The sequence below is a fragment of the Odocoileus virginianus genome, chromosome 19 (genome assembly GCF_023699985.2).
Source record: "Odocoileus virginianus isolate 20LAN1187 ecotype Illinois chromosome 19, Ovbor_1.2, whole genome shotgun sequence".
Classification (NCBI taxonomy): domain Eukaryota; kingdom Metazoa; phylum Chordata; class Mammalia; order Artiodactyla; family Cervidae; genus Odocoileus; species Odocoileus virginianus.
In genome coordinates this window covers 20,601,416-20,622,606 of record NC_069692.1, presented here as the reverse complement: position 1 = coordinate 20,622,606, position 21,191 = coordinate 20,601,416, and the positions used below count along the sequence as shown (strand labels likewise).

The 21,191-nt window shown below is 38.5% G+C and overlaps 1 long non-coding RNA gene across 1 annotated transcript in view; it reads left to right on the top strand.

Annotated features, from left to right (window-relative positions):
• Positions 1-21,191, top strand: part of LOC110137762 (uncharacterized) — a 33,175-nt gene that overhangs the window by 1,892 nt on the left and 10,092 nt on the right. Inside the window, exon 2 of the long non-coding RNA XR_011492953.1 lies at positions 92-164. This is a non-coding gene — a long non-coding RNA (uncharacterized lncRNA). The remainder of the gene's footprint in view (positions 1-91; positions 165-21,191) is intronic.

Here is a 21,191-nt window from a genome sequence, read left to right as displayed (position 1 = left end):
TCCCACACTGCAGGCATATTCTTTACTATCTGAGCCACATGCCACTCTGTTCTATTAGGATTTGTCAAATCTGTCATATTTTCTATTACAGACTGCCACCCTTACAACGTAAGAGTTGGTGATTGGTGGGGTGATGAGGAAGCCCAAGGAAAACCACAGAAAAGGTAATACAACTCGTGATGTAGGGAGTGGAGTAGAGAGAAGCTGTGGCTCATTGAAATTAAGTTGAGTCACCCTGTTGTGTAAATTACTAACAGATAGTCACTTTCAGAAAATGATCAAATAATTGAGTCAGCAAAGATATAGTAAAAGCTCCGTAAATATGTATGGCTGAGCCCTTTCACTGTTCACCTGAAACTATCACAACATTGTTAATTGTCTATACACCAATAAAAGTTCAAAAGGAAAAAAGCTCAGTATTAATAGTTAATATCTAAATAACACAGCATGTCAGGCAATGTTCTCTGTTCTCCGTGTTTGTCCTTCTGTCTAACCTTCCCATCATTCCTACAGTGTGGGTCCTATTATTGTCTTTATTTTAAAAATGGGGAAACACTTGAGCAAAGCTGTTAAGTGACTTGACAAACATTCAAACTCAGGAGGGCTGGTTCCATGGCTGTAATATTCTTTTTTATAATAAGAAATACATTTGGTTTTCATCCCCCATTCTGGCACAGAACTCCTGAAATTCCTGGAATCTCCTAAGTGACAAGAGAAGTTAACGGACCTTTATATTCATAACAAACTCCTTTCAGCCACAATTGAGTTTATGCTAATGAGGCAATTTGAGATGCACCTAAAAGTTAAGGGCTAGTTGCCAGAGGAATCAACCACAGGATTACAGGATTGGAAAATTTAACCCCACCTCTCTAACTCTGGGGAGGGGAGAAGGGAAAAGGGTTAGAGACAGGGTTAAATCATGATTTAGCCAATTGCATCTATGCAAAGAAGCTTCTATAAAAACCTAAATGCGGGACTTCCCTAGTGGTCCAGAGGCTAAGTAATTCCATGCTCCCAAAGCAGGTCGGGGAACTAACCCCACAGGGGGCAAATAGGAATACACATGCTACAACTAAAATGCTGAAATGAAGACCAAAGATCCCATGTGCTGCAACTAAGACCTGGCACGACAAAATAAAATAAATAAATAAATATTTAAAACAAAAAGTCTCTAAAAGCATAGGGTTCAGAGAGCTTCTGGGTTGATGAATACATGGAGATTCTGGGAAAGTGGTCCATCCAGAGAGGGCATGGGAGTTCTGCATCCTTGCTCACATCCCTTGCTCTATGCATCTCTTCCATCTGTCCATTTTTGAGTTACATCATTTTATAATAATTAGACTGATCTAGTAAGTAAAATGTCGCTGTGAGTTCTCTGAGCCATTCTAGCAAATTAATGGAACCCAAAAAAGGAGTTGTGGGAACCTCTCATCTATTGCTGAAACAACACAATCAGAAACCCCACATCAGACGGGATTCAAATTCAGCCAAAACTCAGACTGGGTCTTGAACCCATGGTCTTTTAATTGAAATCACATATCTGACCTCAGAACTTAATGAAGCTCAGGTTCAAGGGTAAGAAGCAGATTTACTGAGAGACATATACACACCATAGACCATGAGTTTGAAACATCTCAGAAGGCAAGAGGCCCTGAAAGATACATATTCCATAGACAGAATATGGTCCATCTCAAAAGGGGAAATGGATTCTGAAATACTTGGTGGTTAGTTTTTATGGGCTGAGTAATTTCATAGGCAAACAAGTGTGAGGGTTATTCCAACTACTTCAGGGGAAGGTGCAGGGATTTCCAGAAATTGGGCCACTGTCCATATTTCTGCCTTTTGTGGTCAGTTGAACTGTCATGGCATTTGTGGGTACGTCACTTAGCATATGAAAATGTGTTACAATGAGCATATAATGAGGCTTGGGCTTCCCTAGTAGCTCAGATGGTAAAGCATCTGCCTGCAATGCAGGAGACCTGGGTTCAATCCCTGGCTCGGAAAGATCTCCTGAAGAAGGAAATGGCAACCCACTCTAGTATTCTTGCTGGAAAATTTCATGGACAGAGAAGCCTGGTAGGCTACAGTCCATAGGGCTGCAGAGAGTCGGACATGACTGAGCGACTAACACACACATAATGGGCTCAAAGACTACTGGAAGTCGAATATTCCACCATCTTGGGCCTAACTGGTTCTAACCAGTTTTTGTCACATCCTCCATGGCAATGTCATTCTTTTGAGGGTTGTACCCTGCCCCCTGTTCCCCCCATAGCCCATGGATCACAATCACCAGTGACAACCTGGACTTGCTATAGCAGTCTGTAGTGTGTACCCTGGGACAGGGGCAGGGAACGGGGGTCTTATAGGACTGAGCCCTTAACCCATGGGATCTGATGCTTTCTCTAACTTTTGTATGCACATGAATGCCTGATTGTGTCTCCATTTTTACAATCTGAAAGAGTTCATTTCATAAAAGTCTTTGTTCAGTTCAGTCATTCAGTCACGTCCAACTCTTTGCAACCCCATGAACTGCAGCATGCCAGGCTTCCCTGTCCATCACCAGCTCCTGGAGCTTGCTCAAATTCATGTCCATCAAGTTGATGATGCCATCCAACCTTCTCATTCTCTACCATCCCCTTCTCCTCCTGCCTTCAATCTTTCCCAGCATCAGGGTCTTTTCCAATGAGTCAGTTCTTCATATCAGGTGGCCAAAGTATTGGAGTTTCAGCTTCAACATCAGTTCTTTCAATGAACAGGACTGATTTCCTTTAGAATTGACTGGTTTGAACTCTTTGCAGTCCAAGGGACCCTCAAGAGTCTTCTCCAACACCACAGTTCAAAAGCATCAATTCTTCAGCACTCAGCTTTCTTTATAGTCCAATTCTCGCATCCATACATGACTACTGGAAAAACCATAGCTTTGACTAGCTAGACCTTTGTCAGCAAAGTGATGTCTCTGCTTTTTAATATGCTGTGTAGGTTGGTCATAAACTTTCTTCCAAGGAGCAAGTGTCTTTTATTTTTGTGGCTGCAGTCACCATTTGCAATGATTTTGGAGCCCAAGAAAATAGCCTGTCACTGTTCCCATTGTTTCCCTATCTATTTGCCATGGAGTATTGGGACAGGATGCCATGATCTTAGTTTCTTGAACGTTGAGTTTTAAGACCGTATTTTTTTTTTTCACTCTCCTCTTTCACTTTCATCAAGAGACTCTTTAGTTCCTCTTCACTTTCCGCCATAAGGGTGATGTCATCTTCATATCTGAGGTTATTGATATTTCTCCCAGCAATCTTGATTCCAGCTTGTGCTTCATCCAGCCTGGCATTTCGCATGATGTACTCTGCACATAAGTTAAATAAGCAGGGTGACAACCTTGACATATTCCTTTCCCAATTTGGAACCAGTCTGTTGCTCCATGTCCGGTTCTAACTGTTGCTTCTTAACCTGCATACAGATTTCTCAGGAGGCAGGTCAGGTGGTCTGGTATTCCCATCTCTTGAAGAATTTTCCACAGTTTGGTGTGATCTACACAGCCAAAGGCTTTAGCATAATCAATAAAGCAGATGTTTTTTTGGAATTCTTTTGCTTTTTCTATGATCCAACAGATGTTGGCAATTTGATCTCTGGTTCCTCTGCCTTTTCTAAATCCAGCTTGAACATCTGGGAGTTCACGATTCAAGTACTGTTGAAGCCTGGCTTGGAGAATTTTGAGTATTACTTTGCTACCATGTGAGATGACTGCAACTGTGCAGTAGTTTGAACATTCTTTGGCAAGTTTTTGTACATACATATACATGTACATGGGCTTCCCAGGTAGCACTAATGGTAAAGAACCTACCTACCAATGCAGGAGACAGAAGAGATGCAGGTTCAATCCCTAGGTCATGAAGATACCCTGGAGGAGGGCATGGCAACCTACTCTAGTATTCTTGCCTGGAAAATCCCAAGGACAGAGAAGCATGGGCAGAATACAGTCGATAGGGTCACAAAGACTCAGACACGACTGAAGTGACTTAGCACACACCCACACATAAATGTACATATATGTATGCATATGTATGTATGTATTTGTGTGTATGATATATAGAGAGAGATAAAATGTGTATGTGTATATATATAATTAAACTACTGCCTATGTCAGTATTTACACAGCCCATAGCCATTTCAGAGAGATAGAAAGACAAGTGGTTGGGAATTCCCTGGTGGTTCAGTGATTAGCACTCTGGGCTTTCAGTGCCCAGAATCTGGGTTTGAGCCCTGACCTGGGAACTAAGATCCCAGAAGCCTCTTGGCACGGCCAAAAGAAATAAAGGAAGGAAGGAAGAAAAGTGGTTGTCAAGGATATGGATGCGGGAGAATGAGGAGTGACCGTTTATGCATATGGGGTTTCTTTTGGAAGTGAAGAATATATTTTAAATTCAACAAGGATGCTGGTTGTGCCATAATGTATTAGTGTAAACACACTAATACCATTAAATAGTATACTTTAAAAGATGTGAATTTCATTTATCTAAATTATAGTTGAATAAAGCTGTTATTTTTTTAAAAAGTCACACTACACAAGCATTTCTCCTATAGATAACATTTCCTACCTCTGCACATCAGAAGTCATATCAGAGAGATGGAGAGCATCTTAGAGGTCATCTACTTGCCTATAGGCAACCAATTCTCAATTCCTGGCAGAAACTTAAAATCTTATCAATCTTTAGGGCTTTCCTGGTGGCTCAGGGGTAAAGAATCCACCTGTCAATATTAGAGACATGGCCTCAGATCCTTGATCCAGGAAGATCCCACATGCCTCAGAGCAACTAAGCCCATGCATCACAATTATTGAGCCTGTGTTCTAGAGCAGGAGCCACAACTACCAAATGCCACTAGACTTACAGCCCCGTGCTCCACAACATGAGAAGCCACCACAATGAGAAGTCCGCGTACTGCAACTAGACAGTAGCCCTCACTCGCCACAACTAGAGGAAACCTAGTGCAGCAATGAAGACCCAGCACAGCCAAAAGTAAATAAATAAATTATATTACTTTTTAAAATCTTATCAACCTTTAGAATAATGTCAAACAAGATCTATCTTCCTAATTACACTTTAGCAAAATGTTCACAAGTATGAAGCCCCTGATTTGGATAAAAGGAAAGAATTCTAGTTAAAAGTTGATCCAAAATTCTCTCGGAGGACTTCCCTCGTGGTCTAGTGTTAGGGATCCATCTTGCAATGCAGGGGACATGGGGACATAGGTTCGGCTCCTGGTCAGGGAAGTAAGATTCCACTTGCCCCGGGGTAACTATGCCTGCATGCCCAACGACTGAGCCTGGATACTATAAAGACCGTGCAACACAACTGGAGAGAAACCTGTGTACCGCAGGGACAAGTCCATGTTCTACAACTAAGACCTGACACAGCTAAACAAACAAAATTCTCCTTAGATTTTATAGCATATATATCCTGATGGAAAAAATTTTTTAATTCTTTTACTATATATATATATATATATATATATATACACACACACACACACACACATATATACATACACACATATGTATATATATATATATATGTATATATATATATATATATTTTTAAAGCTAAGCAATGCTAATAAAGGAACATGGAAAAATGTGTTGCACCTTTGATTCTACCTACATGTGGCAAGCTATTAGCTGTGAACTCCAAAGTCAACTTATAAGTTATCTTCAAAAAGAGAGGGCAAATGTTAACCGATGGTTCATTTCCTTGCTGCTCACCTCCCCCCTCAAAAAAAACCTGTTTTCATCAGGCACAGAGCCAGAATTCACTGAGACTGATTATTATTCATGCTCATCTACAGTGGTCAATAATACATGCTCCTGTCCGTGGAGTGTCCCTAAACACTTCCCATGTGGAGCTGCCCTCTTTGAATGGGTGTTTGCTCAAATAAACTCTTAAAATCTCTAACATGCCTCAGTTTATATTTTAACAAAGTAAGACCTCATTCTGTGAGATATTCATGGGCATTCCACAGAAGAAAACAAAACAAAATCTCCTCAGCATTAGCAGTATTTTCTCTCAAATTACTCTAGAACATATATAAGAGAAATGTGAAACATGTAGGTATTACCTTTTGATTTTTTGTGATAATTTTCCTTTAAAAACAGTGTGGCAACAATGTCAGTCAAGTGAAACGATATATCACAATCCATGTGATGTGAGGTCTGCCACTGCTACACAAGCTATACTTACCCAGCAGCTAGGATCAAACTGTGTTATCTATTATTATTACCAGTCTATGTTAGGTATCTCATAATTTTAGCATGTATTTTTAATGTCACCCAATGTCAATTGTATATTTACATACAAATTAAATGCTAATAGCTTCTAATTGAAATTAGCTTTTTTCATGAGACCCTTTTATGATTTCTGTTAGTTCAATTCTATTTCTCATGAACTCCAGTAGCTGTCCTATCACTATGTTATATTTTTAAAAATACTGTATCAACAAATGAATTTGGGAAATTCAGACCTAAACATACAAGAACATTTGTGCTTAGAGAACTCAATAACTTTGAGTTTTAATCCAAATTCCACCAGTTATCATCTAGTGAAACAAGATCATCCAGATAAGTATAACCAGTTATACTTGTCATTCATTATACCCTAGGCACTTATAGGAGTAGAGACAGAATGAAGAAACCTGCCTTTAGGTCATCACAGTCCAGAAGCACCATTCCTTTCTTCTAGCCACACTATGATAGCAAATAGAAATGACTGTTTCCCAGAATCATAGAACTTCAGAACAGAAAGGATGAAGATCATTTAAGTCGCCCATTTGATAGCTGAAGATCAGAGAAAGTATTGTGCTGCATATTCAGGAAGAGGTGATAAAATTATGATTAGAACTTGAAATAGACTGTATCTCTGATTCCAAATATTCACTGCCCTTTCATATGAAAGGTTTAATTAATTCCACCCATTGCAATATAAGATGCATTGCCTGGTACAGAAGTATATACCTCTACTCCATTGACAGTGGGCTTGACCATGTGCTTCGGCCGCTGGCACGAAAAGGAACATTGCATGTGCCATGGCCAAACAGAAACTTTAAAAGTCACCATGTGATGTTGCCAGCTTCCTATTCTTTCCCTTCTGCCACATGTCCTAGAAGAGACAGCCTCTTCAGCCTGGAATGAAGAGGACACTGGAAACAGACATGCATATGATCCATCTTCTCACGTGTCAAAACATGAAAAACTCTTTATTTTCTATTGTTGTAAGCCACTGAGTTGTAGAGTTGTTCATTCCTAGAGCAAAGATGAATAATTTAGAACACAGAACCAAAAGGGTACGTGATTTGCTCAAGTTTACACAATTAGGCGGCTAAATGGCAGAACCAGAATTGAATCTCACTTCTTTTAACATCCAGTCCAGTCTTCTCTCCTTATTTCAGAACTCCTTAAATGACCGATGTAAATATCTACACAGGATACTGAGATATTTAGAACATCTGAAAAAGCAATTTACTCCAAGACAATGGCTTTGTCCAATTAATTGTTCCTTATATGCAACTAATAGGCTACTAGCAATCCATGAAACTCATTGTGGTCACTAGTGACCATACCAACCAGGAGCCATTCCTCTTGATGTCAACTGGGTGGTGTGGAGTTGGGGATTGAGTAAGGTTTGCCCTTTTACATTTGTTCTTGTTAGCCTGGTCGTCTTCAAGTGCCTGTTATCTGAGGTGAGATACTGGATTCCAGCAACAGCTCCAGTGTATCAGTATAGTCTTATCTTAGGAACAAATGGACTCTTTCACACTTGGTTTCCCTAAGTAGGCTTTTAAAAGTGATGGCAAATTCTGTCAACAACTCACACCTGTTTTGTGTCCTCTCCAGTAAAAAAAAATCTGTCTAGGCGCTTCAAGAAGCTCCTTCTACTATGAGGCCACTTTGTCCCCTCTTCCATTTGCTCCTGTAGCCATTTCCCTCAGGAAGTTTTTCAAAATATATGTCTTCAGTGAGCCCTTCCGGTTAGAACTAGAACCTTTTATCTACTGATTATGTTCTTTTTTAGACCTTTATACCCCATCTGAACTATATGATATAGATTTTCTATCTAACTCAATATTTGTTCTGTCTTCACTTGGTCTATCAGTCATATTAGACTATAGGAATTTGAATGTGGAACTCAAAACTAACGTACTATGTTCAGTGCTATAGACCTTTGAAGGCATTAATTATATGCTGAATGTTGTTGTTATTCATGGTACAGTTTGTACAGTTATTCATTCCTAGAACAAAGACAAATAATTTAGAACACAGAACCAAAAGGGTAAATGACTTGCTCAAGTTTACACAATCAGGCAGCTAAATGGCAGAACCAGAATTGAATCTCACTTTTTTTAACATCCAGACTCTTAGTTGCGTCAGACTCTGCAACCCCATGGACTGCAGTACACCAGGCTTCCCCGTCCTTCACCATCTCTGAATCTGTTCAAACTCATGTCCACTGAGTCAGTGATGTCATCCAACCACCACATCCTCTGTCATCCTCTTCTCCTTCTGCCTTCAATCTTTCCCAGCATCAGGGTCTTCTTCAATGAGACAGCTCTTCACATTAGGTGGCCAAAGATATGCTGAATAATTATATAATATGATTAATTAGGCTTGTCTTATGAGAAGTTAACTGTTCTTGGTTAATTTAAGGTTGAACCCTTGAGTTTGGTAAAGTTGGAAGTTATACAGCTAATATGCAGTGAAGGGTATTTTTGGGTGAGTAATCATTGTAGACAACCAATCTGACCCATTATTTAATAAAGAGGTTCAATTTTTATTCTAAACTATAAGACGGTTTTATCTTAGTTTTTCTGATTATGTCAAAAGATTGATCTATATCTCATATTGTACCCCAAGATAAATTCCAAGGGGATCAGAGATATAAACATAGAAAATTAAACCATAAAGAAATACTTTTTAACTTTGAAGTATGGAAGAATTTTAAAATATGGTTCAAAATTTAAAGACCATAACAGAAGTTGATAATTTCAACAACATTTTAAAAAATTCTGAAACATAGACACAAACACATATACACAGCCAAGTAATTTTATAAACTGGCAAAAAAAAAAACTTTTCAAGTTAAATTAAAAAATAATTTTTCTAATATACAGAGAGCACCTAAAAATCAATAATAAAAAACATGACAACTTAAAAGTAAGTTTTATGACCAGAGTATTCAAAAATGGAATTATGAATTACTCTGAAACATATGGATAGATACTGACCTCACTCATCATAAGAGATACAGATTAAAATTACACTATTACTTTTCATCTAAGAGATTGACAAAAATTCAATGACTTGAAAATGTACCTATACGAGTATAAATTTAGACAAAATCTCTATGATGGCAGTATTTCAATATTAACCGATTAATAAGTGCATACAGAAAATTTCCAGTAATATTATTTTTGAAAATTTATTGACCAATAAACGTGCCAATTTGTAAAATGACATTTGTACAAATTATTCATTGAATAATTGTTTATAATACTAAAACAATGGAAACTACCTAAGTGTATATCAGTTGAAGACTTTATACTAATTGTGATACATCCTTACAAATACTCTATAACACTAAAAGAGAATAAGAAAATTCCCAATGCACAATATGAAAAGATAGTTGAGGAATATTGTGTAATGAAAAAAGATAGGGATGGGGAACAGCCAGACAAGGATAAGAATAGGAGACTTACCTCCAAATAGTTGTTATGCCTTTCAGTTTTTTGAACCATGGAAATACATTACCTATTCAAAAAATTTTAGGACAAAAAAAAGATGGTTTAAAGGGTCAGTAAATGAAGAGTTAGGAAAGCAAATTAGATGAATTAGTTTTCAAAGTCTATTTGACATTAATAAATAGAGCCTTAGATATTTTTCTTCTTAAAACTCTAGAGAAATGTTGTATGCTAAATTGAATTGCATCTCACAATGCTGTTAGCCAAAACCTCAATGAACCATGTTCTAACACATTTTAAATACATAGGGCCTGAACATTATTTCCTGGTACTCTTTTAAGAGTAAGTATGTGAGAAGAGTTTGGGGATATAGCAATTTTTATTTTGATATTTTGATACATTTCCCACAGTGTCTGAAGAAATACCTGGCATTTTGCTTTTTTTTTTTTTTTTTTTTTGGTGTGGGGTGGGAGGAGCTGTATTAGTTAGATAATCTATTTCCAATCATATGGTTTCACACTTGATGACTATATAAGAGGAGGAGGGCTGCCCTGTGTTTCTTTGGATATTATTGTGGATCCATGATATGATATATTTTAAATACTAGGGGTAGAGATTATTTTCTAGTTAGATCATTAACCAGGAGCCTCATAGAAGGAACTACTTGGTGAAAAAGGAAAAAAAAAAGAAGAGGGCCTGGCAATAAGTAGAATACATATATATGAAGATACATAGATACATACTACATACATAGAATAGATAAATCCTATGTATTAAACTTCTATGGAGTGCAAAGCAGAACTATAGGCACAAAGAAAGATACTAAAGATTACTAAAATATGATTCCTATTAAAAAGAGCTTAAATTTAATACAACAAATGAGATAGGTAAGACAGTACATAAAAATACAAAGCTGAATGTAGTAAGCTATTAAGGAACAGATTTGCAGAGCACAGAGTTACATGTCTTGGATAGCTGCACTGTCAAAAAAAAAACACTAAGAATTGCAAAGTAAAAATGTAGGAGCATTCCTTTAGCACCATATAAGGAAGACGGGGTCTTCAAGTCTTCTTGGTCTTCAAGTGACTTCTGGTCATGTATGAAGACAATTTCTCTGGCTCTACAACTGCCTGGACATAATAACCTCCAATGTTGACTGGTGTCCTTTATTATGTGGTGATTCTTTTCACCATGAGAAATTTTCTGGTTACTGACCTAGGATTTCTTGAAGAGCAGAAATTCTTTGTTGTTGTTGTTGTTGTTGTTTTTAATATTTTTGGTTGTAGTGGGTCTTTGTTGCTGCACACAGGCTTTCTCTAACTGCAATGAGCAAGGGCTACTTGTGGTTGCAGGGCACAGACTTCTCGCTGTGGTAGCTTCTCTTGTTGTGGAACACAAGCTCTAGGTGCTTGGGCTTCAGTAGTTGTGATGCAAGGCCTTAGTTGCTCTGTGGCATGTGGGATCTTCCTGGACCAGGGACTGAACTCACGTCCCCTGCATTGACAGACAGATTCCTATCCACTGCACCATCAAGGAAGTCCAACCAGGAATTCTTTGATGTAGACTAATTCCAAATATGAACTATTTCCATTTCACACTGCAAATTACTACGTCTGTATGAACAAATCTGTCATAAGTAGACCAGCATGAGAAAGCGAGTCACCACAAAGCCCTATTGACCCTCAATCAATAGAAAACCTCCCATTTCAGAACTTAGGAAGATGAGCTTCAGGCACAAGATCTGCTGGGACTTCAGGGAAATGTCAGCAGCAGAAGCCACTCAGCCAGAAACAAACAGGAGCCCCCGCCTCTATGACGTCTTTCCATCTCTCAGTAAATTTTAGTATTTTTGGAAAATAAAATTCAGTGGGCAAATAAACAGAAAAACAAGAAAGTGTTTTCTGAGGCAAATGCATGTTTAACAACAGTGTGAGCTAGGCAGTTATAACAAGTCCCAGGGCAGGCCGTCTAAAATATTTGCCAGGAAAAGACTGTCCAACTTAGAAACACGGTTCAGCAAAACTCCATTTTTTGCATCCTAACATTAAATATTGATGAACGAGCTTTGGGTTGTTTTGTGTGCCAGCGTATTTTATCAGAATTTAACAAGTTTACATATAAAAAAAAAAATTCAGCCTAAGCAGCTGTTTCACAAATTGCTGTAACACCTCTAAAACTGTCATGGAGTGGATTAGAAATTTACAAAGAAATGAATTCTTGGATTAAAGTGGATTGCAAAAAAAAAAGTCAGATCTAATTTGTGAAGTAAAATACATAGCATTATGCTAAAAATGATCTAACTTCATACAAGAAACTCATTCATATGGGTACTTCTGACATTTACCTCTCAGCACTGGTCTTCCTGTCTTTGAACATATCTGGAGGACACTGTAGTGATAGCTGAAGTTCTTCTTCAGGGTCTTCTCCAGAAAACCCATCTTCCTTTCCCTCCATTTGTCGTTTTCTCCCTGCCATCCCTCCACACAACCTCTGTCTCCATTCACACTGTTCTTTCCATGTCAGCATTAAGAATCCTCAAACCAAACTTTAAATTTCTAAGCAATAGTTTCATCATTAGGTTTTTGATTATACACTCTGCTCAGAGTTACATTTGCATTACAGAGTAAAGGTTACTAAAGTTCAACATGTGTTTGGCATTATTTCTAAAAGGCGTTGGTCTCTAGTAAGCTACAGGGAAATTTAAGATTGCAAACCCGCAAGCTAGCAGCCCAAAGCATCTACTCCATGAATTTGCTGCAATAGAAATCTTCACTTTTCCCTTCTGCTTTTGGTTACATCAGCTTAAAACAGGAAAGGATCCATAACACCATCACTAGCAGCAAACTTCTGTTATAAACTGAGCACTGTACTTGTGCTAGATGTGTCTCTGCCCTCCAAGAAGGTATACAACATCAAAATACCTTCAGCCTACAAAGATTCGAGGAAATCCTGGAGCAGTGCAGGGAGGATTCTAAACCCTTAAGAATGTTTGGAAGGAGAAAAGCTTGATACCAAGTCTAATAAGAAACAGGGAAGTAGTTTTAATTCTGGCCATGGTATATTAATTCTGGCCCTGGTATAGTCTTCTCCCCCAACCCCCATTTTTTTAAAAAATAATTTTTTTTTTTAAAATTTCTAATTGTGCCCCTTGGTATATTCTCTTCTTTGAGCCAGAGACAAATCATTAAATGACTTAAAATTCTCTCTCTCCCCCTCTCCTTCCTTCTTTCTCCCTTGTCCTCTTCCTCTTTCTATTTTAATAATACTTAGCTACCTCAAAGTGTTGCTGGAAGGATTCTTAAGTATGTTAAGTGCTTTGAAGATGAAAAGCAATATATAAATGCTTAAGTATTACTATAAAAGTACAAGTAAATGAGCTCAGAGCATGTGATTTAAATGGAATGCCTGTGAATACACAATCCACAGATAGCCAAACAACTAAAGAAGCTTCAGCTAAGACTCATAACCCACATGACAATAAGCCTTTAATATGACAGAATGTTTTCAGAGCTGAAAGGCTCTCAGAAGAGATCATTCAGATCTAGGCTTTCCTTTTACAGGCTGAGAAAAGGGAAGTCACAAATGACCCATTGAAGGTACTCGGAGGGATAGGGAGAGACATGAAGAAGACACCTCAGTGCCCATCAGCACTTCTTATGTCACTCCAGCTAACTCTAAGCTGTCTAATATAAGGAAGAAAACAGCATGTGTAGTTCAAATGCTAGTATTTGTTGCCACATATCTGGATATTGGTAAATATACTAATTTAAGATTAAATTCTCTTTTATTAAGAATAAATGTTCTTCTTTAGATATACCTTGACTCTGTATATTTGAAGTTGTTTTTCCATTAGAAGGGTAGTTGCAAGGATCTGTAACTATACTCACATTCTAGAGACCCTCAGAAAACTAGTAAATGTGAGCGACAGAAGGAAGTGTGAATATTTTCATCTGACACCAACCACAGCAACTGGAGCAGTTGGTAAAAAACAGTAAATAAGCACTGATACAACCCCTAGGGGCTTCCCTGGTGGCTCAGCTGTAAAGAATTCGCCTGCCAGGCAGGAGACTTGGGTTCGATCCCTGAGCTGGGAAGATCCCCTGGAGAAGGAAATGGCAACTTACTCCAATATTCTTGCCTGGGAAATCCCGTGGACAGAGGAGTCTGGTGGGCTACTGTCCATGAAAGAGTTGAACATTACTGAGTGACTAATCAATGACAACAACCCCTAAACTGACAGATATTCTTTAGCAAACTTCTCAAAGGAGACTCTCCATGCTACTTTGGAATTATCTTTTTGAATGAAACATACAGACATGTCTGGGACTTCCCTGGTGGTCCAGTGGCTAAGACTCCTTACTTCTAATGCAGGGAGCCTGAGTTTGATCCTTGGTCAGGGCACTAGATCCCACATGCTGCAACTAAGTTCAAGTGCTGCAATGAATATCAAAGATCCTCAGTGCTGCAACTAAGACCTGATGTAGCGAAGTAAATAAATAAATATTTTTAAAAGAAATATACAAAGTAGCAATTAATGGGGTAATGATATCCGGCACCATTTGAAATGGAGCACACCGGCCTTGGATGCTGGTAAGGAGTTCATCTTATTACCAAACCAGTAGATCTGTTCTGGTTTAATAAGGCTGTCTTAAATTCTCCTCAAGTAAATTGGGGCCCTCCAACTTTTAGTGGGCAGCAAAATCATAAGGAGGGGTTTGTTAAAACAGATTTCTGGCTCCATTCCCAGAGTTTCTGACTAAGGTTGGGGCAGGCCATCTGAAATTAGCCCACTTCACAAGTTTAATTTGTATTTCTAACAAGTTCCCAGAAGACACTGATACACCTTTGGACGACACTTTGAGAACCAGTGGGTTAAAGGAAAGCCATGCAAGTAAGAGTCAATAACTTGTTTGGCTCTGCTTCAATTAGCTGCCTGGGTAGAAATCTACTCAGAATGCAAAGAGGAGTTGGTAATTAACCAGGAAAAATGAATCCCTGAAGATGAATTTACAAATTAGCAAGGCCAAATCTAGCTGGTCCAAATCTGTTTTGTTTGACTCACATAGTATTATTTATTTTAATTGAACTTGTTGCCAACAGTTAAAATGCATAACACTTTGTATAAAAATTTGTTCTAGCTTCTCTCAATAAATCAACTATTTGGCAGCACTGGGCCATATGCTCCCACCAGTCAGAACACCACGTCAGTCTCTACCTGACTTGCTTCATTTGCTCAGATTGCCTCCTGCCTTTGACTTTGGGTTTCATGTGAATAATGAATCCAAAAATTTCAAGCCTCCAAATCACTTTTTCAGTTTCTACTATACAAAGTTTTACTAAGTAAACCAGGCATGTCACCCTTCATTTCATTTTACTGTATTCTGTTTGAAAGCAGTCTATGCATATACAAGAGGAGCAAAATGAAATCTCACATCATTGACCAGTATACCTAGGACTGGCGAGGCAATTTTCCATTTTCTTTTACCTTGGAATAGCTAAATATTATATCACTTAAGTTTCCAAGGAATTAGAAGAAAAAGCCCAGAAATGACATATTTATTATATAGAATTAATACTCTCAGATGTATATTTTATTAAATAGCAAAATATATTTTATTTTCTGTGTCTTTTTAAAATAGTTTTTATATATATGTGCTGTTTGGTTTTATTTTACTACTCAAACTTTACTTTTCACTCAAATTTCCTTACTTTTTTTTTTTCTTGGGCTGCACTGGGTCTTAGTTACGACATGTGGTATCTAGTTCCCTGAGCAGGGATCGAAGCCAGGCGCCCTGCATTGGAAGGGTGGAGTCTTAGCCACTGGACAACTGAGAAGTCTCCTTTACCTTTTTTTTTTAGTTTAACCTATTTATATACTTTTAGAGAATTGATCAAACCTAGTTTGGAATAAAAATAATGCTAAATATTCACATTATTCTTTACACAATTATAATGAGCTTTTGGGGAGAGGTGTTGAAGTTCTACTTTAGTTTGCTGTGGTCCTAAGATCAGCCTCACCTGGGAACTTAGAAATGCAGATTATTGGATTCCCACCCCAGACCCATCAAACCAGAAAACCCAAGAATAGGACCCAGCAACCTGGATTTTACCAAGTTCCCTGGGTAATTCAGATGCACAATAAAGCCTAAGAACCACTACTTTAAAACATCAAATGGGTATGGAAAATAATTGTGCCTGTGTGAACAGTGAAATATGAAGCCAAAGGATTTGTGAAAGTGACTCTTGAATCATTTGAAAGTCTGGTGTTTTGGTTAATGTTGTTCTCTTCAGTCAGAACATAGAGATTTTTCTTTCTCATTTTTTTGAAGGAGGGTTTTGTACTTTAGAATTTGCTTTCATAACTAGCTTTGGGAACTATAAGACATTTTATCTGAGACAGATACAGGGGACCACAATACTAGTGAAAAGGGCAAGGAGATAAACTTACACTGTCATTTTGCTTTATCTTTTTTTGATATAATCTTGAAAATAAATTGTCTATGGATAATTTGGACAACAGAACCAATATATTCTCCATCTTTTTTATACTTATCATCAGCATGATAATATCCACGATGAATCCAATGATTCTCAACCATGAATGCTTTCAAATCGCTACAGAACTTTTAGAAAATATACTGGCCTCAGCTCCAACCTCAGAAATCCTGACGTGGTTGGCCATATATGAGGCCAGGGCCACTGGTACACTTTGAAGAGCTCCCTGAGTGGGAGCTCCCTGGGCTAAGAAGCCCCGTTTGCATCCTTCTTCACTGTTGGCAGTGACCTAAAAACCAAATTTCTGATCTCAGTCCTTATGTCCCTGTGGAACATGAAACTACCTCTCTTTACATGAGCAGAGATAATTTCAGTAACTAGGAAATCTTGAATAACTATCAAGTGAAAGGGCCTATATACAAAGTCACTCTATTTATATCAAGCAAAGATAAAAATATGTGTGAGTAATTCAGGTTTCCAAACACTTTCTACCAGATAATTAAAGCCAAATCTCTGTTTCTTTGGCTTGAAAATTTGGATAATTAGCTTATCCCTCCACCTTGCTCTGGGGTACAGATAAAGTCCATACAAAGGTAGTGCATTCTGCTGTTTGCTTGACCTAAATGGCAAACAGGAGGGGAGGTAATCAATTTCTAATTTTATTTTGTGGGTGGAATGTTGATACAATCAAATCCAAAAGCCTTCAGTCTTTTGCTGGATGAATTTACTTCTGAAAACATTAGAACTGGATCAGAATTCAGAAACAAAATGTTAATTCCTTTTCTCTACCCCCTCAAAACTCCTATTTATTTATGCAGCTCCTGTTATTTTTGTGACAATACTTTCTTTCCACTATTTCCTCATGGCATGCTAAAGGATCTCTAGTTTTTGACCTTTTGATATGAAAACAGGCATTACAGCCATGCTTTGTGGCTCTTTTTTTCTTTGATTTAGGGAAGTGGCAAGAATGTGTGGAATAATCACAGAAGTTCATGTTTCCTCTTATAAACAAATGAAAAGGGCAACTCACCAGTTTCTCACTGACTTCAGGGACCTTTTATTTAAGAAGAATAAGAGAAAAGAAAATTTAGAAAATATTTAATTTTATGATATTCACAAAGACCATGATATTGAAGAGGATCCAACATTTATTTTCAAAGTCTTAGCAAAATTGTTCTATTGTGTTTACCAGCAAGAAGATCTGAGATGGAATCTTAGTTCTAGTCATAAACTAACTGTGATTTAGGGAAAATTACCTAACTACCCTAAACCTTGTTTTGTATTCAGTAAAATGATCTTATGTAGATTATATTAGATAATATGTATAAAGTATTTGCCCAGTACAAAATCAGTAAGTGGTAATTCATCATTATTATTACTCTGGGAAGATTCTCTGAAGGCTAGCTTTGACTGCATTTCTCAAACTCTTCTCTGCTACAACAAACTGAGGTATTAAACAATTAAGAAACAGAGATTTGAGATGTTTCCATAGTAGATGAAGTCATTAAAAAACTGCTTTTAGAAAAGGAGGGAACTGGCAAACTCAAGAACCACAGGATATATGAAAACTGGATAAGCAGGTTTCTATATTGCAACATTCACTTTGGAGAAATAACCCATAAATATGAGCGTGATCAATCAAAACGGATCAGTAATTAACACAAAGGCTGTGTCATCAAGAAACTAAGGGAGCATCTTTGTTCCTAATTCCATTGGATTCTACAGTGATTGGACTTTGAAACATCTGCACAACACATACACTTCAGCAGACAGTACAGAGCAAGCCTCCCAGAGCACTGTCAGAAAAGTCAGCTGCCCAGTGACCTACTGGTTCAGAGTCTCTACGGGACCTTCCAAGCAAGCCACAACCCCACTTCCTGCTACACTCCAGATCCTCCCCTGGGCTCACAGTCCAAGCTGCCCTGACTCTTCCTCCCAGGGAGTCCTCTAGGTCACAGCTTGAGGAATTCTACGGTTGGAAGAAGACACTCTGAGAAGACTGGGGATGGGAAGTATTTTAACTCACAAACAAATCTGAAAGGGGGATGGGACTCTGTGCTCCCAGATGAAAGAGATTCGAGCTTGTGAATCACTGAAAATAGCAGGGTATCAGACAAGAAGGGCCTTGTCCCAGAGTAATAGCCTTACTCAGAGATTAAAATAGGTCTGACCTTTGTCTCTGGGACTGTGTTTCTCAGTCACATTTAGTTGCTCCAGCTGAGGGCTTCTGGAAACCTCTATATGGGTGTTGCGAAACTGCAACAGGGGGTGGTCTCTCCTTCAACACAGAGGAGCTACTTATTCAGGGCAGCACTTAACTGGAGCTTGTGACTTCGAAGCCAAGAAAATGGAGCTTACTGAAATTCCAGTTGTCTTTTTTTCCTCTCAAATGAAGTTAGACACAGAGAAATGTGACAGTCAAGGAAACTGAAGTTCTCCAGCCAACACTGAAGTTCCTTGGTCATCACCCACACATCAGCTTGCTTCTGGAGGGGCCTAAAGATCCCATTCTTCTTGTGTGGCTTCTTTACTTAAAAAACTTATTCAGAGAGCCAACTATTGTCATGTTTGGGGACACAGAGGTGCAGCTCTGTTCAACAGGATCAACAGAACAGAAGGCAAGCTATTCATAAGAAGAGGACCTGAGATTAGGAAACTAGAAGCCTGTTTTCTAAGGCTACCTTGCCAATGAGTCACTGCCTCAATTTCAAATTATTTCTCTATTTCTCAGTGTCACCTTCTATAACTATAAAGTAGAGATAATAATATCCATTCCTCCCTGGTTCCTCGGTATATTGTGAAAATAAATTATTATATATGTGAGCCCTGGGGAGAAATGGCTTAAATCAAAGCATTATTATTACTATTTCTTACTGCCAAATAGTCTCCATGGTAATCATAGTTTTCTTTCACCAATAACCCATGATACCTCTGGCCGAGTAACCTAAATGTCAAAATGTGGATATTGCATTGCAGGTTTTGAAGGCTTCTCTTCTTCAAAACTGTGCTTTTAATTCACCATGACATCTAATTTGCTTACTTCATTTTGCTAAACATCATTTTGCACAAGCAGCCTCCATTTGGAGCTGAAGTGAACATTCAGATCTTTAAATCTGATGTAGATGAGCTAGGAATGTAAGGTCTCCATTTAAGAGACTCATAGACTCTCACAGTACCATCTCATAGACTGCTGCTGCTAAGTCAAGAATACTGGAGTGGGTTGCCATTTTCTTCTCCAATGCATGCATGCATGCTAAGTCACTTCAGTCGTGTCCAACTCTGTGCAACACCATAGATGGCAGCCCACCAGGCTCCTCTGTCCACAGGATTCTCTAGGCAAGTATACTGGAGTGGGTTGCCATTTCCTTCTCTGATCTCATAGACAGTGGTGGTCATTTCCTATTCTGATTTACTTTTCTGTTGGTCTCTGACCTGGAAAGAACAAGGTAATACTGCTTAACCATGTGTTGTATTCAAACCACAGTGACCACCAAGCATGATTTCCAAACTTGCCTGGAATGAGGTAGAGCATGTGGCCCATGGCATCAGACTCTAACGTCCCTAAAACAGCTCTTTGTTATTTTATATTAAGAGTGACATGGGGCTTCCCTAGTGGCTCAGTGGTAAAGAATTCACCTGCCAATGCAGAAGACATGAGTTTTATCCCTCATCAGGGAAGATTCCACATGCCACAAGTGATTAAGTCCATGTGCCACAACTACTGAGCCTGTGCTCTAGAGCCCAAGCAGCAATTACCAAGCCCTTGCACCCTAGAGCCCCTGCTCCAAAATAAGAGAAGCCACTGCAAGCACATAGCAACCACAGAGCAGCCCCCCTCTCGTCACAACTAGAGAAAAGCCTGTCCAGCAACAAAGACCCAGGGGTGTGTGTGTGTGTGTGTGTGTGCGCGCGCATATGTGTGTGTGCATGTTAGTTGCTCAATCGTGTCTGATTCTTTGCAACCCCATGAAGTATAGTTCCCCAGGCTCCTCTGTCTATGGGATTCTCCAGGTAAGAATACTGGAGTGGATTGCCATGCCCTTCTCCAGGTGATCTTCCCAACCCAGCAATACAGCAACAAAGACCCAGCATAACCAAAAATAAATAAATTAAAAAAAAAAAAAAGAGTGATGTGTAACAAACTTGAAATTCTATTTTTTAAATTATCTTTTATTTTGGTAAAACACCCATAATTATTTTTCACATGCAGTTTTCTGGGATTAGGGTTAGAGTTAGGTATGTAATTTTCCCATATTTTCTTTTCTTTTTTTTAAATTAAGGTTAAAAACACATAACAGAGAATTTACCATCTTAACCATTTTAAGTATACAGTTCAGTCTCTTTAAGTACATTCATATTGTGCAATCATCATCACCACCCATCTCCTGAACTTTTCTTCTTCCCAAACTGAAACTCTGTATCCATTAAACAACAACTCTTCATTTCCCTCTCAAGCTAACCCTTGGTAACCACCATTCTATCTCTATGAATTTGGCTACTTTAGGTATCTTCTGTAAATTGAGTTATATAGTATTTGTCTTTTTGTGATTGGCTTATTTCTCTTAGCACAGTGTTCTCAAAGCTCAAGTCATCACATGTGTCAGAAGGTCCTTCCTTTTTAGGCTGAGTGGCATTTCCTTGTTTGGATAGATCACATCTTGCTTATCCACTCATCAATGGCCTTGCAGCTTCCCCCTCTTGGCTATCATGAATCATGCTTCTATGGATACGGGTGCCCAGACGTCCTCTCTGCTTTCAGTTCTCTTAGGTGTATGCCCAGAGTGGAGTTGCTGGATCGTGTATCAACCCTGTTTCAAATTTTTTTAGGACCTGTCATAATGTTTTCCATAGTGGCTGCACCATTTTACATTCTCACCGATGGTACACAAAGGTTCCAATGTATCCACATCTTCACCAACACCTGTTATTGTCTATTTCTTTAAAAGTAGCCATCCTAATGGGTATGCTGAAATTCT